Source organism: Hermetia illucens, chromosome 1 (genome assembly GCF_905115235.1).
Source record: "Hermetia illucens chromosome 1, iHerIll2.2.curated.20191125, whole genome shotgun sequence".
Classification (NCBI taxonomy): Eukaryota; Metazoa; Arthropoda; class Insecta; order Diptera; family Stratiomyidae; genus Hermetia; species Hermetia illucens.
The window spans coordinates 128,032,241-128,057,611 of record NC_051849.1 but is presented as its reverse complement, the minus strand read 5'-3'; positions in this window follow the sequence as shown (position 1 = coordinate 128,057,611).

The following is a 25,371-nucleotide window of genomic DNA, read 5'->3' as shown; positions in this document are numbered from 1 at the left end:
AGTCTACATTGGCAACCCTATATGTTCTGACATTCATCAAGGCTGAGAGGTGGCGGTATTCGATCAGCATGTGGTCAATTTGGTTGAAAGTGGTCCCGTCTGGAGGGGCCCATGTATGTTTGTGGACCGCTTTCCGTGCAAACCAGGTATTTCCAACAACCATTTCGTGCGATACTGCTTACTGAATAATCAGCAGGCCGTTATCATTGGTATTCCTATGTAAGCTATGGGAGCCGACGTATCGCCTGAATACGGTCTCCGTCCTTAATTCACGGTTGAAATCTCCAAGTATGATTTTGATATCATACTTGGGATAGGCTTGGAGGGTCCGTTCAACTGCCTGTTCCACTTTTTTGGGGCAAACTTTTTGAGTCCTCGCTCCCCTGTGTTTCATCCAATATCAGAAATAAGATCATGTTTCGAAAAGCACTGCTCGAGCCCTTTCATCTGGTACCCCAGATGACCATATTCTGTGAAAAACAAATTTACACTCCCCTTCGCATGTATGGGGAACCCCCTTCAAACTAAACACGAAATGGCCACACTCGCGGCGTATAAAGGGAGACATAGAACACATGTTTCCACTAAATTCGGTGAAAATGTGTTCAGGGGTTTTCGAGTAAATAGACAAATAGACGGACAGGCGGAGGAAGTGTCAGATCTCCCATCAGGCGTGACCCCAACAGATGTATAGGGGCATATCTATCAATGTGTAAATCTGTGTTCACGCACTTCTCTCGAAACGGCTGAAGGAAAGATACCCTGAAGATAAAACTAACACGAACGAATTTAGGAGAGTAAAACTACGGTACAGGGACTCGGAACTCTGGGTCCCGCGGTTTCCGGGGACTAAAATAGCTGAGCTGTTTGAATTCATCAAGGACAAGCACAAGGTGGTTTGGCCACAGGAAGAAGAAAGAAACCCTTAAGAAAAGCCGAAAGTCACTGCCCCAACAGTGTCGCCAGTGACCAAGTGACACCAAAGCGCAAGGTCACTGACCTTCGACCAAAGTTGGCGAATCAACAGGTGCTAAAACGGGAAAACCGTCTTGACCAGTCCAATACACGGAACTAAAAGTTCGGAAGCGGGAAAACATGTGTCCAAAATGGGAATACCGGCTAGAAGCAGCAAAACTGAAGGAATGTCGTAAACAAAGAAAGGAACATGAAATCAAAGATGCTAATTCACCCGGAAGCAAATATAATCTCCAGCATGCGGAGATCTAACTCCGACTTAAAAGACCTAGGCGAAAATATTAGCAAAATCTGGAGGATCCAGAATGGCGATTTCATGTTTGAGCTTTCAAGTTGGAGGAATTCAGGGAAGAATCTATCGTGAGCCTAAAAGACATCAGAGTTCACATGCTTAATGTTTTGACAGTTCACGAAGGCATGAATTCCAATGGGGAAGATGTTAACTGCAGAGAAAAATTGAGGTTAATACAAATAAACCTCAACCATTGCAGGGTCGCACAAGATTTACTTGCGCAGACCACTTACGAATCCACGTTGGGGATTACTATCATTAGTGAACCGTGCAGAAACTGTGACGGTAGTGTATGCGTCACAGATTCGTCTGGTGGAGCGGCGATATGGGCGTGCGGTCATCAAGCCATATTTTATAGCATGGGTCAGTGACTTTTATCACCCCCGCGCTGACACGTGATTTGTTCTGGAATATTAGCGAGAACTTCACATACAGTGACCACCAGGCAATCACCTATCAACTAACAAAGGAGCCACAGGGCAGGAGACCCGCGCCCCGGAAGACGAAATTAAAAAGAACACTAGGATGGTCTGCAAAAGCGATGGATGAACAAACATTCATGGAGGTGTGGTTAGACCTGCCAAGAAAGCAGGCACCTCCACGGATAGAGTTCTGCATGCCACACAAAGCATCTCTCGACGACCACAAATTCGCCACTAAAAGACTCAATTTTCGGTGGAATAGTGAACTTGCCAGCCTTCGCTCGATTTGCCACCGAGCAAGACGAAGGCAATAGGTATCTCAAGCTCGCCATCCAGTGGAGTAAGAGGGAATGTTTTAAGGAGCTCGATTTGGAAACGGACATAAATCCGTGGTGTAGCGCCTCCAAAATCATGACAGCACGATTCATGCTCTTATTGAAAATAATCCAGGGCTTATTTTCCCAAAAAGAGAGGGTACTGAAACCTTCTAGCGCCCCCTGCATGTCACGTCGATTCCACCAGTCGCCAAAGACGAGTTGCTTGAAATCTGCAGAATAGGCGACAGAAAAGCCCCGGGTCTGGATGGCATATCGAATAATTCCGTCAAATTTGCTGCTTACCCCCAGTTATCGAGAGGCAAGGAGGCGTTTCAGATCGGCAGCATGGATTCTTAAAGCCAGATCAACCATTGATGCTAACAAAGTGGTTACTGGCTTGGCCGAAAATGCAATTCACGGAAGGGGTTGTACCAGCAAATATTGTGTGGTGGTGATCGTGGATGATAGGAATGCATTCAACTCGGCCACTTGGAACCTTATACGAAAGTCATTGGCGACGATTAGTGTTTCCTCCTACCTCGCCGCAATTATCGATGGGTACTTGCAAGAGCCGGCACTCTGGTTTAATACTGATGATGGAAACAAGGATTGGATTTTCTCCGCGGGTATCCCACAGGGCTCTATACTGGGCCCGCTACTGTGGAACATCATGTATAATGATGTACTTAACCTTCCGGTTTCGGAGGAGGCCACGGTGGTGAATTACGCCAATGACATAGCACTGGCTGTGGTCGCAAAGCATCTCGAACATGCTGAGTTGTACCCAAGCGAAACCAGCGGTGTTTTTAAGGCTTGGTTAGAGAGTGCTGGACTGACACATGCGGAGGATAAGATGGAAGCGGTCCTCATCATTAAACGCCGTCAAAGAAATTACGCCTTATTAGAATTGGTAATCGCATCATTGGAAGTGATGAAGCCATCAAATACTTGGAGGTGATGATAGACGAAAAACTCAATTTTAAGAAGCACATAGAGCATACTTGCAAAAAGCATCCGCTACGAGTATGGCTCTTGCAAAATTATACCGAACATAGAAGAACCGCGGCATACTTGCAGGTTGCTCATAGTCAGGGTGGTGAGTTCTATCATGCTGTACGCAGTCCCAATTTGGGGAAAAGCGCTACATGTTTTAGGCAATGCACATAAACTAAGTACGGTTTACAGAAGAACAGTCTTAAGGATGTGTTCTGCCTCCAGGACGGTGCCAGATGATGCAGCGTTTGTCATCTCGAGAATGATGCCGATTGACATCCTGGTAACCAACATTTGCAACAACACCAGGTCCATCTTTCCCTTATCGCAAGTAAAAAAAGCCGAAAAGGGAAGATCAATAAGCCGGTGGCAACAGCGATGGGACCAGTCAGAAAAGGGTCGTTGGACTTACAGGTTGATCCTTTCCACCGAGGAGTGGCTGGAGAGAAAGCAAGGGGAGATCAATTCTAATATCACCTAGTTTCTTACCGGCCATGAAGGATACAATCAATACTTATACAGGTGTAAATTGGATACCGCACCTAATTGCCCCAGAGGACCCAGCGTATGAATTCTTCCAAAATCCTAGGTTCGTAGAAGAAAGGAGAAACCTAGGAGAAACTCTAGGTTAAGTGCTATCACCAGAAAATTTTGATATAATGCCTAAAATTATAGGGAGGGGATTCGGGGTGGTTTTAGCGGGTAAAAACCCCACACATTGGCGTGCCCAAACACAGTCTTCTGAAGATTTGCACCTCCTTAAAAAAAAAAACAAAAACAAAAAAGACGGATAGACGAACGGAAGCCTGTGAGGAGTTGCTAGATCTCCCATCAGGCGCCACCCCCTGCGGTGGATAGGGGCATACCCATTAATGTGCAAATATGTGTTAAAACGCTTTTCTTTTCTGACTGTGGATGGGCTATGGGAAGGATACCCAGAACATAAACTACCAAGGAAGACGAGAGAAGGAGGAAACTTACCCCCAACTCCGCTTCTGTCAAAGTACCACCTTACCGAGACCATCGGAAACAACACCAAACAGAGATGGACTGAAGGCAGATCGTTGGACGTCAATGGCGATGATAACACCCACTGCATATGTTGAAGAGGCGCGACAGCAGGAGGTGAAAAACCTAGTCAAAAAAAGCTCGTCAACTCTGAGATCTCCACCAATGTCAAAGATGATAAAGAAGAAGATACAATCCAGGTCAATAAACGCCAAAAGTGAAGGAGCCTATAAAAGGAGTAAAATAGAGAGCGGAGTCCCAATCCAGCTTGGGGTAGAGATAGTTGAGCTCCCCAAGTTTAGGAGAAAAATAGTAAGGATACCCCAAACCCTGCTGTCCCAACAGTGTCACAATTGACCCAAGTGACACCTAACCATACTACCATCGAATTAAGGCGAAATAAAAGAGATCACGAAAGAGAGAGGGATTCTCTAAATAGTCAGCAGGCGCCTAATTGAAAAAAATGCGGACCAGTAATTCTGCAGACCTGGACTAATAGTTCAGAAGAGGGAAAGCATACAGTGAGTGTAGGAAGATCGGCTTGTGTTGGAAAGCCAAAGCGAACGAAAACAATGGATGAACTGAAGTTACCAGCAAAACAACGAAAAGCAAAAGTGCAAATTGGTCCAGAAGCGATTGTTATTTCCAGTAAGGGCAATTTGTCCTACGCGGAGATACTCAGAAAGGTCAAAACTGATGCCGGAAACGTTAACAGAATCCGAAGAACCCAGAACTGGGATCTCTTGTTCGAGCTGAAAAAAATCCAGCATGGGCAAAACTGATGACTTTCGCATTCAACTTACAAACTCACTTGGAGAGAATGCCGCAATGGGTGCCCAAAAACATGAGATATACATACAATGTAAGGATATCGATGAAGTGACATCGAAAGGAGAAATTTGACTGGCTTAGAAGGGGCAATTCAAGTTGGATGAATTTGCGGAGGAGTCTATTGTGGGTTTACGAAAAGCCTATGCCGGTACTCAAAAGGCCACAAAACGGGTACCAGCGGAGGCAGCGCAGAAGTTGTTCGCGGCCGGAAACCTTCACTGAAGAGGTGCTTTAAATACATCATGTTTAGACACTTCGTGAAGGCATGCACCAGCGGCATTGAACTATCTTATGGATGCAGAAGGTGTGGGAAGAAAGACCATATTGCAGGGGGAGCAACAGGCACTCCAAATGCCTATTGTGCGAAGTGAAAGACGGACAGGCAACTGCCATATTGTCGGAAGTAGTAAATGTCCGGAATTTAGGAAGGCGCTCACTGCAATAAGATAATGAGGTTTATTAAAATAAAAATAAGGACTGTATATAGACAGCTGCTACGCTCCACCAAGCTTGATACTGTCTGAATTCGCAGCTGCTAGATCCCACCAAGCTTGACACAGTCTGCTTGATAATCTCGGTCTCGACGCAAGGGGACGAAGTCTGAAGGTAATTGCTGGTGATTTCAATTCTTGAGCGCTTGAGTGGGATAGCGGAGAAATAAATATGCAGTCAATATGCTGTTTATTAGAAGCTTTTGCGCAGATGGAAACAAATTTGGCTAACGAAGGTGCTGTAAACACTTTTCAGAAAGGGGGTTCTCGGTTGTAGACCTTTGTCAGCCCTGCGCTTGCGCGTGGTGTGACCTGATGCGTCAACGAACGCTGCATCAATGAAGTATTTGAGGAGCCACAGGGCAAAAAACCATCATACCCGAAACCAAGAAAGATGTCAGGCTAGTCTGCGAAAGCTTTGGATGAGCAGTTCTTGATAGAAGTATGGTTAGTCCAACCTAATAAGGCAAGTGCCTCTATAGAAAGAGCCGTCCATGTGGCTCAATTCATCGCCAAAGCATGTGGCACGTCTATATCTAGGAGGTGCTCATTCCCCAATAGAAGACGAAACTACAAGTGGAATGGTGAAGGCCACCAAGACAGGAGAGCGGCTCATTATATAAAACGATGTTTCTAACCTTCCCCTTTCCGAGGAAGCCACGGTGGTGGGTTACGCTGACGACGTAGTTGTCGCAAACCATCTCGAAGATGCTGAGTTGTACCCAACCGAGGTAATCAGTGCTATCGAGGGTTGGCTAGAATGCTCTGCTCTGACACTTGCGGTGGAAAAAAACGGAAGCGGTCCTCATCACTAAGCGACGGAAGAGAAATAACGCTTTAATTAGAATCGATAACCATATAATCACTTCCAGGCCGACGATAAAATATTTGGGAGTGGTGATAGATAGGAAGCTCAGTTATAGGCAACACCTGCAGTACGTTTGCAGCTAATCATCCATTGGAAATATGGCAAGGATGATGCCGAACATAGGAGGGCCACGATGTATCTCGAGGTCTGGAGGGAGGCGTTTTGGCTGTTAGTTAACGCTAACAAACTGAGTACAGTCTGCAGAAGGACAGCACTGAGGGTCTGGGTCTCTCAGTTCTATCTCAGATGATGCACCATTCGTCATCCCGGTAATTGTGGCGCGGCAGGATTCGCGGCATTCGAAATTTATTTCGAATGTTGCGAATGCGAACGAATAGATGGCGCGGATCTGTCCACTTTGCGGAACACGCCACGGGAGTGGGGGACCGGCGAGAAAAGTGTGCCATGAGTTGGGGGCAGAAAAGAAACAGATGAAGCGAGACTTCTTCTTCTGCCTCTAACGTTTTGATGATTAAGTTGCCAACCGCTGACTAAGTCGGTCACATTCATTTTACGTTTCATTTTCATTTGTACAGTTGACTTGTAACCAAACATATCATCTTAAAGTAAAATTTGTATTTCAAATATATATTATAAAGAGTAAGCTCGATGGTAAATTTAATTACAATCGCCCGAAATACAGAGAAACCTTTGCCTTGTTTGAGTGTGTTTTGATTTCAACGCGCGTATCTGCATTGCACAATTACTGGCACTAGTAGAGCCATCTAAAGTGGTGACCCCGAGAGGAAACACGGCAACCAACGCGTCCAGTTAGAGCCGAGCGAAGAAAAGCTAACGCCAAAGTAGCAAGCAATTCAACGTCATTTGCAACAGTAACAACAGAACCCGGCACAGCAGTGGTAAAATCTACAGCAACGAATTGAACAGTGGCAGTTGCAGCAACAGCACCAGCAGAACTCAAACGCAATTCCAACAGAATTTACAACAACGGCAGCAGCAGTCGCAACATCAGCAATCACAACGACAACCAGCTCACTTGGACGACGTCGCCGCAGGTAACCGGAGCCGCCGTCAAGATTCCATCGCACGTTTAGAGGGAAATTTCAAGTTGAAGTATTTATTGTCATTATTTGCATTATCATTTTTTTTTTCTCTCTTTGAGTTATTTTGTTTACATATAGTATAATAAAAGTAAAATCGCCGCAAGAGACGGCATTGAAGTGTTTCGCATCGAGGGTTCTACATTTCCTTGGTGTTTTTGGTCTGCGCTGGAGAGCGTCCGCTCCGGTTGTTGTTTTTCTCGTTTCGGGCGTGCATTTGTGGGAGCCGCCTGCCGTGTCGGTGTAAAGTTCACCGCGTTTCAGTATAAACTCACCGCGTTTGCATCTCAATCTCATACTTCTCGGTAAGAAAAATGTCGTTTGACAATAAAGACGCGGCAGGCCCATCGGACCCACAGGTGACCGCCCTCGCCGTACGCGTTCCTCCGTTTTGGCGGCGGAACCCCGAGCTGTGGTTCGTACATTTGGAGGCACAGTTCCAAATGTCCGGCATCACATCGGACGCGACCCGTTTCAACCACGCGGTGGTCGGCCTGGACGAAGAGTCCATACTTGTGGTGTCCGACGTAGTGAAGTCGGCATCGTACTCTCAGCTCAAGAGCGAGTTGATCAGGCGCCTGTCGGCAAGCGAGTCGGCAAAATTAGATCACTTGCTGGCGGGTTTAACGTTGGGTGATCGAACTCCCAGCCAATTGCTTCGTGAAATGAGGCAATTGGGTGGGAGCAAGATCGGCGACGATCTGATTAAGTCGCTCTGGCTGCGCCGGCTCCCGGAGGGCACCCAGGCGATCCTAGCCTGCGTCTCCGGTTCCTTGGAGGAACTGGCAGCGACGGCCGACCAGGTACAGGAGGTGTACGTTCGCCCAACCATTGCGGCCGTGCAACCACCGTCGGATGAGGTCAGCGACTTACGGCGCGAGATCGCGGCCTTAACTGCCAGCGTGGCCGAGATGCGGGCGACGTTGGACGCTCAGCGTTCGAGTGCCAGGTCGCGAGCTCGCTCACGATCTGCCACACGAAAAGGGCGTTCGGGTAGCAGGTCGTCAAGACAGCCTGCGGACCAAGGTATTTGCTGGTATCATCGTAACTTCGGAGATAAAGCGACAAGATGTACGCTACCTTGCAAATTCGCTCCTACCGCAAAAAACTAGGTCCGCGGGGGGTCTTGGCGACGGCCACCCAGAACGCAGCGCCACGTCGCCTAACTATTTTCGACCCCCTCAGCAGGCGCAACTACCTCGTCGACACGGGTGCGGAGGTTTCGGTGCTTCCCGTACCCCAGCATCATCGACTATTTCCACAACCCCTCAAACTGGCGGCAGCAAATTCCTCCCGCATCAATACTTACGGGTACAGGCAAGTGGACGTGAGTCTTGGCTTGCGTAGGACGTTTCCGTGGCGTTTCATCCTGGCGGATGTCAGCTTCCCCATATTAGGCGCAGACTTCTTGTGTCACTATGGGTTGCTGGTGGACTTGCAAAATAAGTCCCTTATAGACCCCACAACCAAACTAAATTCGTCGGGCCAAATGGTATCTCACGCTGACAATAACCTTTCCGTTCTTTTGGAAGACATCTCCGACTCTCGTGTTCGGACACTCCTCCAAAAGTTCAGCCAGATAACTACCGAGTGTAGTCTCTCGAAACCAGTAAAGCACGATGTGCAGCACCACATAAATACTACTGGTTCCCCGATTTTCTCAAAGGTGCGTCCTCTACCATCTCAGAAACTGGCTATTGCACGGAAAGAGTTTGAACAACTCGTTCAACAGGGTATCTGCAGGCCCTCAAACAGCTGTTGGTCTTCCCCACTGCATATGTTCCCTAAGCCAAACGGCGAATGGCGTCCATGTGGGGATTATAGAAGGCTAAATGCACAGACTGTTCCTGACCGATATCCAATTCCACTCATCCACGACTTTGCGCATCACCTCGCGAATTGCCGCATCTTTTCGACCTTGGACTTAACCAAGGCTTATCACCAAATTCCAGTAGCTCCTGAAGATATTCCAAAGACGGCAATATGCACACCCTTTGGACTCTTCGAGTTCACCCGAATGACTTTCGGATTGTGCAATGCGGCGCAAACCTTTCAAAGGTTCATTCACTCGGTCCTGCGAAACCTCGAGTTCTGTTTCGTATATTTGGATGATGTTTTGGTCGCTTCTTCCACTGAGTCTGAGCACTTAGCCCATCTCGAGTGCATTTTTCAACGTCTCCTTGAGGCCGGTTTAGTCCTAAACGTTGAGAAATGCAAATTTCTCCAAAAACAAGTGAGATTCCTCGGCCATTTCATTTCCCCTGAAGGAATACAGCCCGACCCAGACAAGGTGCAAGCGATAACAAGCTTCCCGCGTCCAAAGACAGTGAGGGAGTTGAGGAGGTTCTTGGGCATGCTGAACTTCTACCGTCGTTTCCTGCCCAAGGCCGCCCATCTCCAGTCCATTTTGAACGCGTACTTGTCTGGCCCCAAAACTAAGGACACACGAGAGATCGTGTGGTCTGAAGAGGCTATCCGCGTGTTTGACAAATCCCGTCAACAATTGGCCGACGCTACACTCTTGGCATTCCCTCTGCAAGATGCACCCCTAGCCGTTTTTGTTGATGCATCTGACATCGCAGTAGGTGCTGCCCTTCACCAAAAGGTGGACCAAGTTTGGCAGCCGTTGAGCTTCTTCTCGAAGCAGTTGAATCCCGCTCAACGGAACTACAGCACCTACGATCGCGAACTGCTCGCCGCATACCTGTCCATTAAATACTTCCGTTTCTCCCTAGAAGGCAGGCCGTTCACAGTGTTCACGGACCATAAGCCTCTCACGTATGCTTTGAAACAGAAGCCCGACAAAGCGTCCCCTCGTCAGCTTCGTCATCTGAGCTTTATAAGCCAGTTTACGTCAGACATCCAGCACGTGTCCGGCAAGGACAACATAGTTGCTGACGCTTTGTCTCGTGTCTCCGAAGTTAACATCCCCGCCTCACTCGATTTCCCGGCTATTGCCAAGGCGCAGGTGGATGACGCAGCACTTCAGAGCCTCAAGTCCAACCCCAAATACAAATTTCGGGAGTTGCCCATCTTCGGCTCAAACCTCTCGCTCTGCTGCGAAGACTCGGAAAAGGGACCTCGGCCATACATTCCGGCCACATTTCGCAAGGAAGTGTTCCATGCAGTTCACGACTTGGCGCATCCCGGCATCAGGACAACAAACCGGTTAGTCACCGGAAAATACTTCTGGCCCTCCATGAATAAGGATATCAATTCCTGGGCCAGAGAGTGCATCGCATGCCAGAAGTGTAAAGTTTCCAGGCATGTAAGGAAAGAAGTGGGCTCATTCCCCCGCACTACCAAGCGTTTCCACACCATACACCTCGACATAATAGGGCCTTTGCGAGACTCGCACGGTTACAAGTATTGCCTCACAATCATCGACAGGTTCACGCGGTGGCCTGAGGCAATACCTCTGAAGGACATTACGGCGCAATCTTGTGCCGAAGCCCTCTGCCGAGAGTGGATACCTCGCTTTGGCGTCCCTGCAGTGATCATCACTGACCAGGGAATGCAATTTGAGTCCACCCTTTTCTCCGAGTTAGGCAAACTCCTGGGTTTTAAACGCCAGCGGACTACTGCATACCACCCGCAGTCCAATGGAATGCTAGAACGTTGGCACCGGACGCTGAAAGCCGCCATTATGGCACGCGACGACCCGTCCTGGACTCAAGTCTTGCCTCTCGTCCTACTCGGCCTTCGTACAACCCGCCGAGAGGAATTTGCTGCCAGCCCCGCGGAGCTGATATACGGGGAGAACCCAAGACTCCCAAGCGATCCGGTCTTCGACAAGAGATCGGGTCTCACGGAGTCGGGGTTGGTGCGTCTGCTGAGGGACAATCTCCGACGCATCAAAGCGCCACCACCGACTCGACACTCGTCCATACCTGCTTGTTCGCCCAAGGAACTGGACACATGCACCCACGTGCTGATCAGGACGGATGCCGTCCGGAAGCCGCTGCAGCCTCCATATGAGGGCCCGTACCGCGTTCTCGAGAGGGGAGAGCATTTCTTCCAGCTCGAGATCGGTGGTCACAAAAAGGCGGTCTCTCTGTCCAGGCTGAAACCCGTGTCCGCCCCGAAACGGCGTCGTATCCGTTTTGTGGATTGACGGCGAACGAAGTTCCGGGATCAGTCGCCGAAACCCCTAGGTTTCATCTGTGGGCGGAGTGATGTGGCGCGGCAGGATTCGCGGCATTCGAAATTTATTTCGAATGTTGCGAATGCGAACGAATAGATGGCGCGGATCTGTCCACTTTGCGGAACACGCCACGGGAGTGGGGGATCGGCGGGAAAAGTGTGCCATGAGTTGGGGGCAGAAAAGAAACAGATGAAGCGAGACTTCTTCTTCTGCCTCTAACGTTTTGATGATTAAGTTGCCAACCGCTGACTAAGTCGGTCACATTCATTTTACGTTTCATTTTCATTTGTACAGTTGACTTGTAACCAAACATATCATCTTAAAGTAAAATTTGTATTTCAAATATATATTATAAAGAGTAAGCTCGATGGTAAATTTAATTACAATCGCCCGAAATACAGAGAAACCTTTGCCTTGTTTGAGTGTGTTTTGATTTCAACGCGCGTATTTGCATTGCACAATTACTGGGCCAGAGAGTAGAGTCAGCTAAATAATGATGTCGATTGACACCTTGGCAGTTGAGACAGCGAACATATACAATGCGGAACCAGTCTCTCTCCCTTATCGTAGACGAAGAACGCTGAGAAGGAGAGATTCGTAAATAGATGGTAATAGTGGTGGGGACGCTCGGGAAAGGGTCGGTGGACTCACAGGTTTTTAGTCTTCGTACGGATGATTGTAATTTTCTTCTAGATATTGGATATGAATATCGCTAGCAACTGCTTTCGATTCGAAGTGTTGACATTTTAAAGTAAAGGTAGAAATCAATATAAAGTTAAGGAATAATTAACGAGGCTCTCTCAAAGTTAAGGAATAATTAGCGAGGCTTTCTCAGTCGAAAAAGTTTACAACTTATATATTTATAACTAGTTCTGCTCCATTGAAAAATTTTAGGTCAAAATCCACTTTTTAACTTCAGTTATTTTTCTCGACAAATTAAGGCCTACTCCGCCACGGAGAACACCAGTGGTGGCAACTGTCAATCGAATTAACAACATTCGAAATGCATTTCGAATGCTGTCGTACCACATCACTCCGCCCCCAGATGAAACCTAGGGCTTTCAGCGACTGAACCCGGAACTGCGTTCACCATTATTCTGCGAAGCGAACGCGACGTTGATTTGGGGCGGGATATGGAGACAGCCTTTTTGTGTCCCCCGATCTCGAGCTGGAAGAAATACTCTCCCCGCTCGAGAATACGATACGGGCCTTCGTATGGAGGCTGCAGCGGCTTCCGGACAGCATCCGTCCTGATCAGGACGTGCGTGCACGTGTCCAGTTCCTTGGGAGCGTACGCAGGTGCGGATGTGTATAGGGTGGGAGGTGTGGTTTTCATGCGGTGAAGGTTGTCTTTCAGCAGGCGCAGCAATCCCGAATCTGTGAGACCCGATCTGTTCTCCCCGTATACCAACTTCGCGAGGCTGGCAGCAAATTCTTCTCGGCGGGTTATTGGGAGGCCAAGTAGGACGTGAGGCAAGACCTGAGCCCAGCCAACGCTCTAGCATCCCATTGGATTGCGGGTGGTATGCCGTAGTCCGCTGGCTCTCGACAGAGGGCTTCAGCACAAGATTGCGCCGTTATGTCCTTCAGAGGTATTGCCTCAGACCACCGTGTAAACCTATCGATGATTGTGAGGCAATACCTGAAACCGCGCGAGTCTCGCAAAGGGCCTACGCTGTCGAGGCCTAAAGTATGGAACCGTTTGGTAGGGCGGGGAAATGAGCCTACTTCCTTCCTTACATGCCTGGTGCCTTTACACTTCTGGCGTGCGATGCATTCCCTGTCCCAGGAATTTACGTCTTTATTCATGCAGGGCCAAAAGTACTTTTCGGTGGCTAGCCAATCTGTTGTCCTGATGCCCGGATGCGCTAAGTCGTGAATTGCGTGGAACACTTCCTTGCGAAAGGTGGCAGGAATGTATGGCCGGGTCCCTTTTCCGAGTATTCACAGCAGAGAGAGAGGTTCGAGCCGAAGATGGGCAACTCCCGAAATTTGTATTTGGGGTTGAATTTGAGGCTCTGAAGTACTTTGTCATCTTCCTGCGCCTTGGCGATAGCCGAGAAGTCAAGTGAGGCGGGGATATTTACCTCGGAGATACGTGAAAAAGCGTCAGCAACTACGTTGTCCTTACCGGACACGTGCTGAGTTTACTATCCGAATTTTGTCGAAGACCGAATTCTAAAAGGCCCTACTCTGACTACGGCAGACCGCACCCACAAACGCCCACACGACCGAAAAAGAGACACCAGCCCGAAGCGGACGCTTGATGCGCAGACCAAAATAAAGAACCCACCAAAAGAGCGGAAATGCCGTCTCTTGCAGCGGTTTTATAATGACTATTAATTTTAACAGTTATTAAATTTTATAATTAACCTAAATTCTATAATTATTGTTCGCGTCGGGATCGATAGAGCACCCGCACTCAGGTTCTTTCTGCTGGGCTGGGCCTCGAACTCGAATTCGGCTGCATGGCTCTGGCTGGGTGCAATCGTCGTAAGTACGCGATTTCCGCTCTTCCGCTGTGCGGCTGCGGGTCGGGAACGATGGAGCGCTTGCACTCAACCCCTCCGATGAGAATTGTTGATGCTGTTGCTGTTCTTGATACTGTTTATCCGCAGCAGTAGTCGTCTTTGCAGCTGAATCCGTCGCAACTTGCGATTAATTCTTGACGGCGGCTCCGGCTCCCTGCAGCGACGTCGTCGAAGTCAGCTTCTTCTTCTTACAAGCTGACGTTTCAACGGTCTGATCAATGATTTCAGCTCTTCCAGTGATACGGGGCGTCCTCAGCAGAATTCCTTGCGATCGCTTAATCGAAGCCGCGCTCGCGATGGTGCGTCTGGTTCCTTCTGGGGCACGGTTTAGATACCATATGCCGTCTTTGCAATGAGCGGCACACAAAAAACAGCTCGAAAGTGGCGCTGCGACTATGTCGCTCAAGCCTTGGCTGCGCTGCCCCACTCTACCTTTTTTGGAAAACACGGGTCGTTCGGAAACACGGCACAGGAACACGGATAAAAATTGGCAGCAATGAACGCCAAAAATTCACACGTTGGTGGCTGCTCCGTCTCCAGTTTCTCCTGCCGCATCCAATATCGGGGTCACCACTTTAGTCTTGGTACGGATAATTGTAATTTTCTTCTAAATATTGGATATGAATATCGCTTGGAACTGCTTACGAACGGAGTCTGGACCTTTTTAAGTAAACGTCGAAATCAGAGTTTAAATAATTTTATTAATATAAAGTTAAGGAATAGTTAGCGAGGCTCTCTCAGTTTAAAAATTGTACAACTTTTTATAATTAGTTCTGCTTCATTGAAAAGTCCTATGTCAAAATCCACTTTTTAACTTCAATAATTTTTCTCGACAAATCAAGGCCTACCCCGCCACGGAGAACACCGGTGGTGGCAACTGTCAATCGAATTAACAACATTCGAAACAAATTTCGAATGCTGTTAACCCTGCCGCGCCACAGGCTCATCCCTGCTATCAAGGAGCGGCTGGAGAGACGATACGGTGAGATTAATTATAGCCTCACCCAATTTCTCAAGAGCAAGGAGGATATCGTCAATACCTGCACAGGTTTAAACTGGAGTCGACTGTCCAAACTGCGATGGAGTCCCAGAGGACAGAGAACATGCATTTTTTCACTGACCAAGATTTGTGGAAGAAAGAAGGAATCGAGAGGAGATTCTAGGAGAAGAGCTGGTACCAGAAAATCTGGTGCCGAGAATGGTAGCACTTCAAGAGGATTAGGATGCGATCATCTCCATGATCTCATCTAACCAGAACAAACTGTGAAAGGCAGAGGAGAAGAGAAAAGCACGGTCACGTACGTCGCTTATAGAAGAAAAGTGACCAGGCCAGAGTGAGCTGAGCTGATTCCACTGGGCTGGGGGGAGTCAGGGGTGCTTTTAGGGGGTAAACATTTCAGATACTAGTGTTCCTTAAAAATTTCGTCCTTTTCACAAAAAAAGACGAACAGACGGACAAACAGACATTGAATCGATTTTAAAAAGGTGTTGTTTCATACGAAACCTTAAAAACCAAAATACAGAATAAGCGTCGTCATTACACACTGAAAAAGTATTCGGGACTATGCGTTAAATGAAGGAAAGACAGATCGGGAAACTGGAAGCTGAACACTTCAAGTATGAAGAGTTTTGTGTATGTCTTCTATAAAAACATTTTAGTGGATATTTGTCTCATTAGTACCTAGTACGTAATATGTGCATATATTTTATGAGAATATCCACTTCCGGGTAATACTGACATTCAAAGTCTTGAATTAGCAAAGAAGTAGCAACTTTGACCAAATTATTAAAAATTGTGGTAATATACTATTATTAACTTTATTTGAACAGATATTGATACAGACAGACAAATAGTAAACCGATTTTGTTTTACACAAAATGCGCAAGTTGCATCTCACACCGCACAGCTATTCAAGCGAAATAAAAAGCGCTTTTTACGTCGGCATGTGACAATGGATGAAACATGGATTCACCACTACACATCTGAATCGAAAAGGTCGTCAGCAGTCGGTGAAAACGGTCCAAAGCGAACAGAAGTGGCAAGGCAAGGTTATGGCATTTGTACTTTGGGTATTTTGTTCATGATCTGTCTTGATAAAGGTAAAACGATCAATGCCGAATATTACATGACATTATTGGATAGATTGAAGAAAGAAATAAAGAAACAAGTCCTTATAGGGGAAGCTTGGTGCTTCAGTTTTATGTTTATCCTATGTGAGAAACTCTCTATGTATGGTTTTCCATTAGTACATAGCTGAGAATACAAAATATTTTGGCATATTTTGCGAAAATCCAAGATACCGTTGCGTACGTATATATAAATGTCATAAATGCTGCGTTCATCCTAAATAAACAAACATTGTCTATTACAGCATTGATAAATTGACCTAACGCACATTCACGCAGTTTCAATTTACTCCGTGCACAAAAGCATTATATTGGTTACCAGGAAGCTTTAATACACATACATGTACACACACATGTCTCCCTCGAGTAATTGGCAAAATACCCAAACAGGAAATCTGAAACGTCCCCATGGAGCCCGCCGTTCATATAAGTTCAATTTATATGATGCTGACGTCATACAGCTCTTAGAGTGCAGTAACCTGTAATGCAAAATGTTTATCTTCTATAACTTTGTTAATAATAGTTTTCAAAATCATGTACTATATCATCGCCTGTACTAATGCCAAATTTCGTATCTAATATCTAAATAAATATCTAATACCTGACAATATACTAAATACTATACTATTATTGATTTTATTTGTGTAGATATCGGAATGATTTGGGGATTATTTTGTGACCTAGACTTCATATAGATGAATAATTGTGATTTTTTTCAGATTTTCGGTGGGGTAGGTTTCGAGAACGAAATCTGTTTCACGTGTTCCGGCACACATTTTGAGGGCTATTCCACCTATGTTTCACTCAACATCAGAAATAAAATCATTTTCAGAAAGTACTATTCGAGCCCTTTCATTCTATACTCCACATGACCATATTTTGTGAAAACAATTTACACCCCCCTTTCGCATGAATGCGGAAACCCCCTCCACAATTAACACGAAATTACGTCAATCAGTGCATGTAAAGGAATACGCAGACCATATGTTCTCAACAAATTTCGTGCCAATCGGTTCAGCCGTTTCCGAGTAAATTGGAACATTCAATCGATTTTAATAAGGTTTTGTTTCACCAAAACCTTACAAATACTCTAACATGCAAAAGGAAAAACTGTCGTTTCACTAGAACAATACGCCGTGTCACAAATCGATGAAAGCGTTGGTGAAAATGCAGATTTGGCCCCCAGTGACTACTGGCTTTTTTGCAGACCTCAAAAAGATGGTCCAAGGAGACGAAGAAGCGATTGCCGAAACTGAGGCCTATTTTGAGAACAAGGACAAATTGTTTTACAGAAAAGGTATCGAGGAAGGAACGTTGGACGCAATGAAAAATTGAATGAAAATTGAATTATTGAATGATATGTTATGAAGTTCATGAAAAAAAATGTATGATGCTTCCCGGTGGTATTCTACTGCTCGTCGTGGAAAACTTCCAAACGTTGCACGATTCCTGTAAACAACATTTAATTTATTGTTTTTAAATTTTTCGAAGTTTTCTCCAAAATTAGATTAAAGTAGGCTAACTCTCTGTACGTCGCACAGTGGGGCAAACGACCAATCTAGATGAAAAATATGTATATTTTATTAGCCTACTTTGTAGCAAATTGTATGTCGATCACGAATATACACCACCGATTATGTTTGAGTGATTTCCTTCATAATTGAATAAGCAGATACATCAATATTAACTGCTGCGAAATTACTTCATAATTAGCATTTGCATTGCAATATCCGAAAAGCTTACTGAGCATTATCAGCCGCCTAGTTCCCATTAAACTCAATAACGGCTATATTGACGAATGTGTTCCAGAAACCCAATCACGGGTCATCCAGTTTTTATAATAGATTGTAAACATGAAAAACCAGGTGAAACCATTCATATGATCTAATTCATATGTGTAATGAAGGGAGGGAGAAACCAGTTGTTATCACTCCGTCTGCAAGGTTCTCCATCAAAACCGTGCATTGAAGTGTAACTTGGCGGCAAAGTACCATCTTTCTTATAAGTATACTCCGCAGAGAATCTTGGAAAACGTTCTGGTTAAACTACCGTGGGATGACATTATTGCCACTGACACAACGCCACAGTGTTAGACACAATAGGCGCGATCTAGTTCTGCTTCGGCCCATTAGCGGACGATTTCACATAGAGACTACGAAAAATAGAAACAGTCAAGTTGTTATTTCAACGATGGGATTATTCCCGCAAAATTTACATAACGTGCTGAAAACGCTCGAGCTAACGACCTGGCTATACATGGAGATGCAAAAAACGATCATCCTTGCAACTTATGCTATAGCCCATAGGGTCCTGTCCTGTTAAAGTCTGGCCTGGTGGGCTCTACTCCAAATACACACTGTTTTCGATTAACAGCAATATGTCTCTGTAAGTGTAGGACCACCGTTTAAAGTGTTTGCGATAATCGGGATAAAGTGATATACTTTCGAATGATCGCACACACTCTGCGTTGAATCGGATCATCGATGTGATGCGGGCTTTTGGATGTTGCATTCAGTCCATACTTAGGTTAATCGTCCCATGTCCATCCACATATATTGCTACGTGTATGTTTTCGTCGAAACCATGACTTCTATACTCGATTACCGTTTTTTAAAAACCTTTGGCTTTCTAAGGCTCCTTTATACGATATCCGAGACTTCCCTGTCTTACCAACCCTGACTTTTTAGCAAGAGTAAGATTTCCGCCAAAGTTTCCAGAATAATGCTTATACTCAATCCAATCCAAATTTGGTACTTCTACGATTTGCTTAGGTGGATTTTCTTGTGAATTTATAGCTTTACTTGAAAAAATATTGAGATGGGATATACTTTGAGGCCTAGACTTTATATTATTCTTTATCATCATTTTTCTAGGTTTCGACGTAGATTGACTGTGAGAAGGAGACCTGCTTCATTTTGAATTCTAGAGCTTTTTCGCATTGGACTTATGATCTTTCCTAAGATTTGAATGTACGGTTTTGTGATTTGATTTGGGGATCAGACTAATCACGAAGGAACGAAACAAGTATTCGTTAGTCACTCAACGTCTGTGAGCGCCTTCAACATTGTATGATATACAACGGTGAAAAGTCGCGCTAATCGTGGGTACGCAGTGAATGAGTACATCAGTTCATCACAATTATCAACGGCGCAACAACCGGTATCCGGTCTAGGCCTGTCTTAATAAGGAACTCCAGACATCCCGGTTTTGCGCCGAGGTCCACCAATTCGATATCCCTAAAAGCTGTCTGGCGTCCTGACCTACGCCATTGCTCCATCTTAGGCAGGGTCTGCCTCATCTTCTTTTTCTACCATAGATATTGCCCTTATAGACTTTCCGGGTGGAATCATCCTCATCCATACGGATTAAGTGACCCGCCCACCGCAACCTATTGAGCCGGATTTTATCCACAACCGGACAGTCATGGTATCGCTCATAGATTTCGTCATTGTGTAGGCTACGGAATCGTCCATCCTCATGTAGGCGCCCCAAAATCCTTCGCAGGATTCTTCTCTCGAACGCGGCCAAGAGTTCGAAATTCTTCTTGCTAAGAACCCAAATTTCCGAAGAATATATGAGGACTGGCAAGATCATACTTTTGTACAGTAAGAGCTTTGACCCTATGGTGAGACGATTCGAGCGGAACAGTTTTTGTAAGTGGAAATAGGTTCTGTTGGCTGCCAACAACCGCGCGCGAATTTCATCGTCGTAGTTGTTATCGGTTGTGATTTTCGACCCTAGATAGGAGAAAATATCAACCGTCCCAAAGTTATAGTCTCCTATCTTTATTCTTCGCATTCCACCAGTGCGGTTTGATGTTGCTGGTTGGTTGGTTTTCGGTGCTGACGTTGCGACCATATATTTTGTCTTGCCTTCATTGATGTGCAGCCCAAGATCTCGCCCCGCCTGCTTAATCTGGATGAAGGCAGTTTGTACGTCTCGATCCGTTCTTCCCACAATGTCGATACCGTCAGCATAGGCCAGTAGTTGGGTGGACCTAAAGAGGATCGTACCTTTCGCGTTTACCTCAGCATCACGGATCACTTCCTCGAGAGGCAGGTTAAAGAGGATGCATGATAGGGCATCCCCTTGTCGTAGACCGTTGTTGGTGTCGAATGGTCTTGAGAGTGACCCTGCTGCTTTTATCTGGCCTCCCACATTGGTCAGGGTCAGCCTAGTCAGTCTTATTAATTTCGTCGGGATACCGAATTCTCTCATGGTCGTGTACAGTGTTACCCTGGCTATACTATCATAGGCGGCTTCAAAGTCGATGAATAGATGGTGCAACTGCTGTCCATATTCCAACAGTTTTTCCATCGCTTGCCGCACAGAGAAAATCTAATCTGTTGCTGATTTGCCTGGAGTGAAGCCTCTTTGGTATGGGCCAATGATGTTCTGGGCGCATGGAGCTATCCGGCCTAGCAAGATAGCGGAGAATATCTTTTAGATGGTACTCAGCAACGTGATACCTCTATAATTGCTGCACTGCGTGACATCTCCCTTTTTATGTATGAGACAGATAACGCCTCGTTACCAATCGCCAGGCATTGATTCGCTGTCCCATACATAACTGGTCGCCTCCATATTTAACCAATTCGGCTGTAATTCCATCGGCTCCTGGCGACTTATCAATTTTTTGTCGATGAATTACACGGACTGTTTCTCCTATACTCCTCGAGATGTATAAGGCTTCATCCTGCTAACTTGTCAGTAAAACTTCCGTGCCTGGTGCGATTGCTCCCTGTACTTTTCTAGTTCACAGACTTATTGGTTCTCCCAAGCTTCCTTTTTCGTCCGTGAAGTCGCTTCTCCGCTCGACCGAGTTCGTGATGAGTCTCTGCGCGTGCCCGCGTCCTTTGAGAATGCAACATTACTCGGTATGCGGCATTCTTCCGTTCCGTTGCTAGCTTACATTCATCGTCAAACCAGCCGTTCCGAATCCTTTTGCGGCTGAGGCCACGTATCTTTGTGGCCGCATCCATGATAATGTTCTTCAGATGGTCGTGAAGATCATTGGTTGATGCTTCATCTCTAGGTCCTCTGTTGACTGCGGTTATTACGACATCCATTTCCCTTTTATAGGTGTCGCGGAGGGCTGTGTTATAGATGGCTTCAGTGTTAACTCCCTCCTGATTGTCAGAGGGGTTTCTGGGTGGTGTTGTTAGGAGCACCACGCCAACGAGATAGTGATCCGAGTCTATATTGGCCCCCCTATATGTTCTGACATTCATCAAGGTTGTGAGGTGGCGGCGTTCGATCAACCTGTGGTCAATTTGGTTAAAAGTGGCCCCATCTGGAGAGGCCCATGTATGTTTGTGGACCGCTGTGCGCGCAAACCAGGTACTTCCAACAACCATTTCGTGTTACCCTGCTAATTGAATAATCCGCAGTCCGTTATCATTTGTATTTTCGTGTAAGCTGTGGGAGCAAGCCAACGTATCGCCTGAATACGGGCTCCTTCCCTACTTGGCTGTCAAAATTCCCAAGTATGATTTTGATATCATATCTGGGCAGGCTTCGAGGGTTCGTTCTACTGCTTCGTAGAAGGTATCCTTCTCCGACTCTGCAGTCTCCTCTGTAGGGGCATGAACGTTTATGAGGCTTATATTTCTAAACTTGCCTCGCAAGCGCAGAGTGCATAGCCGTTCGCTTATGTTTTCAAAACTGTTATCAGCTGGTTTACCTAAAAACCTAAACCTATTCCGAGCACATGGTTTACTGGATGACCGCTATAATATATGGTATAGCGGTTCTTCTCAAGGAAACCGGTCCCTGTCCAACGCATCTCCTGTAACGCTGTCACATCAGCCCTATATTGGGACAGGGTATCGGCTAGCTGCTTATCAGCTTCATCTCTGTACAGGGAGCGCACGTTCCATGAGAAAATGCCCAAATCGTTATTCCGGTGTCGTTGCCGGGTCCTTCGTTGTATAATCTGTCCAGTCCGAGGCTCCTGTTGTGGCTTCGTAACAAGTTGTTTTCCGTGTAGGGTTGTCAGCCCTACCCAACCCCCAACCTGCAGGACCAGTTGGTACAATTTGTCCCGTTTTCAGGCGCGGAAGACTCACCTTCATCCTTCTCCGTCTGCAGGTTTTCGTTAAGAAAGAGCTGCCAGCGGTCACCACGAGGAGGTAGAGATAGGGTTTGGTAGTAGAGCTGTTGGTGTTGGTTCAGCAGGCATTTTATGCTCCATCGAGGGTACCAATCCACGTTTCGCCCTAGGACCTATACTACCTTTGACCACCACATCAGTTATTAACACAAATCACAAGGTGAGAAAATAATTAATAATTTGCAAAGGACTGACGTAGGGTGGTAAAAGAATATTCGGAAATATTTCTCCGGTAAGATGTATCCGTTTACGATTAAGGGTACATGCGAACCCCTACAAAAAGCATGGGGACTAGCAAAAATGTTCTCATAAATTCTTGATGGAACTCCTGCTAATAGTTCTACAAGCTTCTACGAATTGAAAAAATCTTGTCAATACACTCGTATCGATTAACTTTGTAATATCAGCTAACATGATTAAATCACCGTCGCTGGACAGCCACTCATGCAGAAATTGGATGATACATGCACATACGTCCTGAAGGTTTCAGTGTATCAATCAAAAAGCGTATTAAAAATTCTATTAAAACTGGCAAACATAACAAATTGGAACTAAACAGTGTAAAGAAGCGGAAAACGTAAAATTGAATTATTAAGTTGCTGGTGACCCTTCCAGGCTAGAGTTCGTAAATCCAGCTATTCCGCCACTCTCATGGGTAAGTATGCCATATGAAAATGATTTCATAGATGAGGTCCATTTTGCAATTTTCAGAGAGATCAAAACTAACATTTCCTTCACTAAGCATATTCTGTAAAGGATTCATGATAGAGATAAATTTTAATCTACAACATATGTAGCCACAGAAATGCTTATACAATGGATAATTCATACATCAATAATTCGTATTTCCGGGTAACTCGTACAAATTTGTCGGTCCCTAGAATTAATATTCTTTTTTTGCACTCCTGGTATTTCCTACCAAATCATCAGTACCTTGACCATACGAATTATCGGGATTCTACTGTATGTGGTTTGCGTAAAGCTTTTGTTTAGTAGTAAGAACCCTTCAAACGAAACAATATTAATTATCACTTCCTTTCATATGAGTTTTATTTAAAAAGCACTCTTCACACTCAGAGCGCAATTTGTAGAGTGCTTTTAAAATTATGATTTCTCAGCAATCAAGTAACATATTGATTGGTGTTGTTAAAATTGGTCTACTGTCTGTCTGTCTCTCTGTCCGTCTGTCTTGGTTTATTGTCTGTCCGTCTCTCAGTCTGTCTGCCTGTCTATCTGTCACACGTATTTTCGTCGGAAACGGTTATAGCAATTGCCACCAAATTTGGTAGAAATGTGAGAACTGTGAACGCTCATACATACAGGGAGTTACGTCATTTATTAAAGGGGGAGGGCGTGTGTATATTTTTTCCACTAAATATAGTCGTATGGGGTATCAAACGAAAAGTCTCGGTTAATACTTTCCGAAGACAGTCTTAGTTTTGACATTTGCTGGAAAGCTGGGGAATGCAAGGTGTCGAAAGTGATAATTTCTTTAACGGACCCATTCTCAGAAACTACCCAACCGAAAAATCTGAAAAAAGTCAAGAGGATGTCACTATATGCTGCTTAGGCTCCAAAATACCCTCTAGACAGATATCTATTTAAATAACGTTAATAATAGTATATTACCATAATTTTTAGTAATTAACTGCGAAACCCCCCAGTAAGCTCATCCTAGAATCACAAAATCGGAACAGTGTATGCTATAACAAAGAGCATAACTCTACTTCTAGTTTGGTGGAAATCGCACTATTATTAATAAAGTTATAATAGGTCAAATTTCTGGTTTCCGTGCAAATTCCTGACTTTGAATGTCAATATCACGCAAAAGTGAAAGGGGTGCAAATTTTTTTGCACAGATTATGGACGTGTGCGGTATTAAATGAAAGGGCTCAATCAGTACTTTGAACATGATCTTTTTTCTGACATTGTGTGAAGCTCAGTGGGGTGAGTACCCAAAATATGTAGCCCAAAAAATGAAACAAGTCTGATTCTCAGAACCTATCCAACCCAAATGTCAAAAAAAGTTATAGTACATCAAATTGTTACTTTTCATCAGAGAATTACCAATTACTACACTCGTTACCAATTGGAGAAACACATCCTACACCATAAATCATTCTATTACATTACCAAATTCCGCATTGTTATTAAGATAATATGCTGGTTCCAAGTCCAAATAAAGGAGAAGGGTTTGAGGTAACGTACGTACGTACGTACTATCCTCAGTGAAACAAAAATAAAATGCTGAGATCAGGTTGCTAAAAGTAAATTCAAGAAGGTACTCACCACTTCGATTGGTGTCGCTGCTTCCCAGACTTGGATGGATGGATGGATGGATGTTGACATCGCAGCCGAGGAGAAGTGCTAACGTCCTCTTCTCACAGTACTTCACCAGTTTGGAGACTAGCTCCGGTGGAATCCGGATGTCGTCTCCTAGGAAGTAGCCTAATGCGGCGAATGCCTCTCGAGTGCTCCCTCCGGCTCCCAGTGAGACATGGATAGCCACAAGATTCCCGATCAGTAACTGTGAAAGACATTTATATTTAAGAATTATGCAGACTCTTGGTTTTTCACAAGAAGAGTTTCAAACTACCTCCTTGCAGACCGTGAATTTACCCCCGCTACACCCAGGGCTCCTGACCCAACGCTTTTCCAATGTTCTTGGAACTTGCTCTCAATTACCGCAGAAGCAGCTTTTACATGGTGGAGGTTTATCTGGGCTATCTTAGCGCTGGCCATTGGTTCCGTTATTGTTCGGAGATCTTCGCCACTGTCGGGGTATCACCATCTTCCTCCGACTTGAGGCTTTCTTGCGCGTCGCATTCCACTCTGCGCCGCCGGAAATCTAGGTCTAGGTCGTCTAGCGTTTGCTCTTCATTGGGCAGAACTTCTCTGACTAATCCAGTCCTCTCCGCCTCTATGGCTTCCGAAATTTCTTTGGGGACCTCGGTATGTTTTCCACCCGGTGTATCATCCGAGATGTCTTTCCTCGACTTTGCCCCGTACATGTGCACAGGTATGTTGCCAAATCGATAGTTAATGTGACAACGCCAACGTTTGATTGCCTCCAGGTCATCGGTCACCTACCCCGATCGCTTGCTTCTGAAGACTCTCCAGATACGGGGAGTGACGTCCTCGAGGTGCCCGAGCAACATATTTGGTAGTATAGCCAAGGTCCACAAAACTTTCAAAAAAA